At 37.5% G+C, this 6,568-nt stretch overlaps 1 protein-coding gene across 1 annotated transcript in view; it reads left to right on the forward strand.

Moving 5' to 3' along the window:
* Mlp84B (Muscle LIM protein at 84B) overlaps nucleotides 1-6,568 on the forward strand; it is a 123,035-nt gene that overhangs the window by 71,968 nt on the left and 44,499 nt on the right. The window lies entirely within an intron of this gene.

The following is a 6,568-nucleotide window of genomic DNA, read 5'->3' on the forward strand; positions in this document are numbered from 1 at the left end:
TTGAACGTTTAGCGTTTTCAAAACGCGATCCATATATTTCGTCAGAACATCTTGTACTCTCATAATGCGAACATCAAAAACATATTAGCTCTCGGCGCCTAAGACCTTTCAAAGCAAATTGAAAGTATTTAAATTAGCATTGGAAATTTAAAAAATAATTGTGGAATGCATTGTCGTAAATTATTCGTATAAAATAAATATATTTTCTTGCGGTATAATAAGCGTGCAGCACAAAAATTATGCAAATACTGACGCGATAAAAATTGAACATGTAGCATCCTTTTTTTGGGCTTTGGTTAGGTTGACTGGTTTTCACCAACGCCAGGTTATTCCTCTAATTTTAATATATGTCTATTTGTATGTTATATTGCATTGATGTATCCAAGTCGCTCCACTGATACACAATTGTAATACCGCTAGGGGCCAAAACCACGTGCACAAGTTTCTGCTATGATTACTTATGTGATTTTTATTTAATAGTATTATCTTCCGTCTTCAAATTATTTGTATCTTATATATGTTATATCATTGTTAAAATGTAAAAGTTTTGTGATTCGTTGGTTGGAGACCTTACGATCTACAAGTAACCAGGTTATTCCTCATTTGATATTTTTAGCCATTAAATTTTTTTTCGTGCAACCAGCGTTGCCGAAAGCTTTCTTTGGATAATCGTCACTATACCCTAAAAAAATCATCATTTCGGTCAAAAATCGTAAAATTTTTGTTTATTGTATCTTTTTTTAAACAAAATAAAAGATACCAAGGAATCTCATACAATGAGTCGTACGCATAAAATCTAAGAAATTGCGTTTTCTTAAAATTGCATACCTTTACCTTAAATTTATTTGAACAAATTGAGTAATAGGCCTGAAATTTTAAGAAAAAGCATATGCTTAGGTTTTATGCATACGGCCCAATAAATATGACCACACATTACAAAACCAAATGGGACCCCATTGCATATAAGTTAATAACAGTGGATTTGCATTTGTTAACGCCAACACAACACAACTGCTTTTAAATAGTTGGACTCCACTGGTTTGGAGTTTTTGAAGATTTTGATCCAGTTTAAAAGTAGGGGTATTCACACCGAGCTTGGTACTCGTTGTTCGGTAATTTTCCCCAATGTTTTTTGTTTGTGAAATTATTTATTATCGGTGTTCCGGTTAACGAATTATCGTCAAGAAAGCTTGATAATTTTTCAGGCAGTTGGTAAACTGCAATCAGCTGTTCGATATCTATTCAATTTTAAATCCGCCCGCTGCGAAAGGCATTACGCATATGGGTAAGTAAAATTCCTTAAATTTTCAGTTACAATTTATTTTTTTTTTTAGGAAAAAAGCTACGAATCAGCTGTTGATAAACATAGTTTACCAGACTAACAAAAGGAAACTGAAAAGATAATTTTGATAGAACAAATTCCCTCTCCTACTTTTCTGCCTTTTTCAAATCAGTGTCAGTAGTGCAAATTAACTATTTGGTTACAATTTTATAACAAATTTAATATAACAAAAAGCACGGTGGTAGAACAAAACTAGAAAAATGCATGGTTGTCTTTTGGATTACGTTAATTGTGAAATTTTTTTACATACATACATATGTAATTTAGTGGAAAAACTAAAATAAAAAATCATCATTATGGTGGAAAACTCATCAAATCACCATTGAGCAAAAAAAACGTCGAAATGACGACGAAATCGTCAATTCGGTAACGCTGCGTGCAACCCTTCGTGAGTTGAACGCAAAAGTTGCCTGAAAATGGCCTCGTGCGAAAGTCCCATTTCAAACGGGCAGACTTGAATGTTATACCATGTTCTGATCGACATCGAAAACATGTTTTCGTTGCTAAAACTGGTTTTCGACTTAAAACTTGTGTTTTCGTCCATGTAAAATCTGTCAAACGGAAACCAGTTTTCGCTGAAAACTATTTGAAAACTCACGTTCCACTCATTCCAATCGGTGTCTTCACTCTAAAAAAAAATTGTGTAGATTTCCTAGCTAAAAGGTAGGTTACTGATTTCCTACCTTATTATTTGCAAAATTACATGCTCCATTACTCAACGAATAGTTGGTTTCAATTTCGGACTTTTTAGAGTGTAATATAGCTGCTGTGGTGTGCGTAAATTTATTACGTAAGTGTGTACAAGCTACAAAATACACATCTGCTGTTTGATTTCACCCGTAGAATTGTGTAAAGCCGCTAACAAAAAGGATTTTTACACACGAAAATGTCTAAACGAGAAAAATACATATTCATCGTGTAAATTTACCAAAAAATTTTAAAAATAAACAAACAAAAAAACACGATTTATAGTCGCAATTTTAAACAGATTTTTTAGAGTGTTCACTAGTTTTTTTCGATTACACAGGCCGACAAAATTTAACCAACATTCAGACCCAGAAACCAGACTATATATTTCCGAAGGTTTATGATGCGTTGAATCCAAATCTGGCCTCAGAATTTCTCTATCAGCTCTGGTTTTCGAGATATCCTAACCTAAAAGTGCAAAAAACACCGTTTTTGCCCATATTTGAGGTTATGTAGCCTTGCAGATGTTTTCTTTCACCAAAATAATAGGCTGGCGTCTCTAAGTATAAGTCTTCTTCTTTCAAATGGCGTTTTGTTTGCTCAAATATCATTTTTTTTTCGCTGAGATATAGCATTTTGAAATTTTCATGTTTCTAAATTTTCCTACACCTGAAAATCGATTGAGATTACATAGACATGATATAGTCGATTCATTTTTTGGTTACATCTTATGATTGTTGTATCGAGAAAATTGGTTCACTGAGATGGTTAAAAGCTAACCAACTCGAAACCACGTCGAAAGTCTGATACAACCCTGTGTTTTGCCGCCATCTGTTGGTCATTAGCGTTAAAATGTAAAAAATTTGTTCCCTACTAGTGTTTGGACTTCACTAAATCAGATCAGATTTACTCCGATTTTTGAAAAAATTGAAATCTACTCCTCTACTCCGCTTGACTTCAAATCTATTCCATCTTTTTTTTCATTCATGTTATGCTCCTCTTAAGGCCGTTTTTTAAGTGTTCACCACCGGTTTCAGTAAAAAAAATGAAAGTTAGCCAAATCTCACTGTTAATAAGTAATTCTTTCATACCAATGCGTCAATAAAGTAACCCCGTTTGATGTATGGTTGTAGAATTTGGCGGATGCAGAACTTTACTTAAATTGTTAAGAAATATATCGTCGATGTTTTTGCAAAACCGCCCATCGACCGGTTGCAAAACCGCCTAAATCGCCGTTGTGGCAAAATGAATAAAAATCGGTAAATCGTTATTAAAACAACAGATTTGTAAAATAATAGCTAGAGAAAATACCGCCTATCATTGCAATGCCTTCAAACAATAAATGGTTTATTAGCTCTCCTGTAAAATTTTAGTGCCGCAAGATAGGCGGTTTTGCAACTGGGCGATGGGCGGTTTTGCAAAAACATCGACTATATGTAGAATGAAATTTATATAAAGTAGAAAAGGTTTAGATCCTGTTGCTCTTTAAAAAATTAAGTGTTAGAAATGTTCAACTTTATAGAAAAAAAATTACCTAAATATGTAATCCTTGCATTGCCTCGCGTTCTTATTTTGCATGAATAGAAAACATTTAAGTCAAACAATTAATGTCAGAAACGAAAATAAAAAATTCAATCTAATACGTAAAATTTGTTTTTGCCCCGATTTTTGCAGCGATTTAGTCCTGAATCGAGTTTTGGAGCTCCGAACACTGTTCTCTGCATTTGTACTGTTTTATAAACCTCAAACCGCAGTGTGGACAGCAATAGTTAGTGATGTGGTTAAGTTCGATTTGAGATGGTTAATTTTTTGGTGGGGACTTGGTATAAGGGCCGTTTGCACCATATCTAGTTAACGCTAACTGGAGGTACATCCTTCAGTTAAGCACGTCAACTGCTTTATCGAGCACATGTTATATGATGGGTGTCGATAACGTCGATAAAGATTTTTAACTGGGAGTTAGAATTAACTAGACATGGTGCAAACGGCCCTAATACCATGTCCCCACCGGAGCTAACCACGTAGTTATGGCTATTGAGTTGGTTATCCCGATAACCCACTTGATTTAGCGTAGTTTCGCCATATAAAAATGACAGCACTTAACCATTTCACTGAGACGGTTAAAAGCTAACCAACTCGAAACCACGTCGAAAGTCTGATACAACCCTGTGTTTTCCCGCCATCTGTGGGTCATTAGCGTTGAAATGAAAAGAATTCGTTCCCTACTAGTGTTTGGACTCAACTAAAATCAGATTAGATTTACTCCGGTTTTTAAAATAAATTGAAATCTACTCCTCTACCCGCTGGACTTCAAATCTATTCCGTTTTTTTCATTCATGTTATGCCCCTCTTGGGGCCGTTTTTTGAGTGTTCACCACCGGTTTCAGTAAAAAATTTGAAAAGTAGCCAAATCTCACTGTTAAAAAGTAACTCTTTCATAGCAATGCGTCAATAAATTAACTTCGTTATTTTTTGACGTATGGCTGTACAAACTGGCGGATGCAGAACTTTACTTAAGTTGTTAAAAAATATATGTAGAATGAAATTTATATAAAGTAGAAAAGGTTTGCTTTTTAAAAAATAAGTGTTAGATACGTTCTACTTCATAGAAAATGCTAAAAATTACCTAAATATGTAACATATTCTCCTTGCATTGCTTCGCGTTCTTATTTTGCATGAATAGAAAATATTTTAGTCAAACAATTAATGTCAGAAACAAAAAGAAAAAATTGAATCTAGTACGGAAAATTTGTTTTTGGTCCGATTTTTGCAGCGATTTAGTCCTGAATCGAGGTTTGGAGGTCCGAACACTGTTCTTTACATTTGTACTGTTTTATAAACCTCAAACCGCAGTGTGGACACCAATAGTTAGTGATGTGGTTAAGTTCGATTCGAGATGGTTAACTTTTTGGTGGGGACATGGTATAAGAGTTGAACAATGTGAGATTAGACTAACCTATTACAAACGCTGTAAATTTTATTTTTATTTTCCTCGGTACACAAATGTCGCATTTTGATATTTCGCTTATTTTATTAGTACTAACGCACGCCAGCAATTATCTGTCAAATATTTCTGAACGGCTAGGTTAGGCTATATTTGAGTGAGTGACTGTTTGAATTTGTTCCTGCTTTTTTTCGTTGAGAGAAGAATAGAAGTGGAAAACTTTTGACTACCATTCAACTGTGAGTGGCCAGAAGCAATTCTTGTGCATACGGTTCAAATTGCTGCTCACAACGTCCGGACATTTATATCCACGTATCCTCTTGGTAGCTACCAAACACCCGTTTGGGAGCGAGCTAAAGTGAGAAGGCGTAAAACTTCGCGTACGCTGGGTTTGGGTCCAGCCGCGTTAAAACCCCGCCCAAGAAAAAGAATAAACAGCCTCGAATGAGACCCCCTTTTTTGATGACGACCACGGCAAACGTATAAAGGACTATGATTTAAGGGTATGCACCTGGAATATCCGGACCCTTAATGGGGAAGGTGCCTCGGGAAGACAAAAGCTGACATCACCGCTATCCAAAAAAGGCGATGGACGGGGCAAGAAAAAGTAAGCCTGAAGCCTTGCGACGTCTACTACAGTTGCTATGTAAAGGAGCGCAAATTCAGTGTTGGATTCGTGGTAGGAGTGAGACTCCGTCGTCGAGTACTGGCATTCACCCCGGTGGACGAACGTCTAGCCACAATCCGCATCAACGCTAGATTCTTCAACATCTCGCTCATCTGCGCCCATGCCCCGACGGAAGAGAAGGATGAGGCGTCCAAGGATCTCTTCTATGAGCGCTTGGAACGCCCATATGCGCGCTGCCCCCGACACGATGTCAAAATCGTGCTTGGCGATTTTAATGCCAAGGTGGGCAAGGAAGGGATCTTTGGCGCCACTNATCGACTGTAGTACTAGGTTTCAGCATAAGAGCATCCACCAAGCTACATGGCTGTCTCCAGATGGAAAAACGAGAAACCAAATCGACCACGTTGTGATAGACGGCAGGCATGCTTCAAGCGTTTTAGACGTACAAATATCGACTTGGACCGCTATCTTGTTGTAGCCAAGATACGCACCAGCCTCTGTGCAGCAAAAAATGTGCGCCCAACAATGCAGGGAAAGCTTAACGTCGAATAGCTGCAATCACAACAGACGGCCTATTTTTTCGCCACTCGACTCACACACCTGCTCTCTGAGAGCACTCATCAATAATCCGACATACGCGAGCAGTGGCCCACATTTCCCGATCATTAGTTGGATTTCACCGAGCCCGAAAGAACAACTGGTACGATGAGGAATGTCAAGAAGCCGCAGAGAAAAAAGATGCCGCCTACGGCCACGCTGCGATCGGGCGCAACGCGAGCCATGTGGGACCGTTATAGGGAACTGAGATGCTTGAGATGCTGGCCGACACGAAGAATGCCCGAAAATTTTACCAGAGAGTTGGACTACTTACGGAAGGTTTCAAGACCGGGGCGAACTCCTGTAAGAACCACAATGGCGACCTAGTGACCGATGTCCAGAATATACTTAAATTGTGGAGGGAACACTT

The sequence above is a fragment of the Rhagoletis zephyria genome, unplaced genomic scaffold, assembly GCF_001687245.7.
Source record: "Rhagoletis zephyria isolate East Lansing unplaced genomic scaffold, Rhagoletis_zephyria_1.1 Rzeph_scaffold_00154, whole genome shotgun sequence".
Taxonomy (NCBI): Eukaryota; Metazoa; Arthropoda; class Insecta; order Diptera; family Tephritidae; genus Rhagoletis; species Rhagoletis zephyria.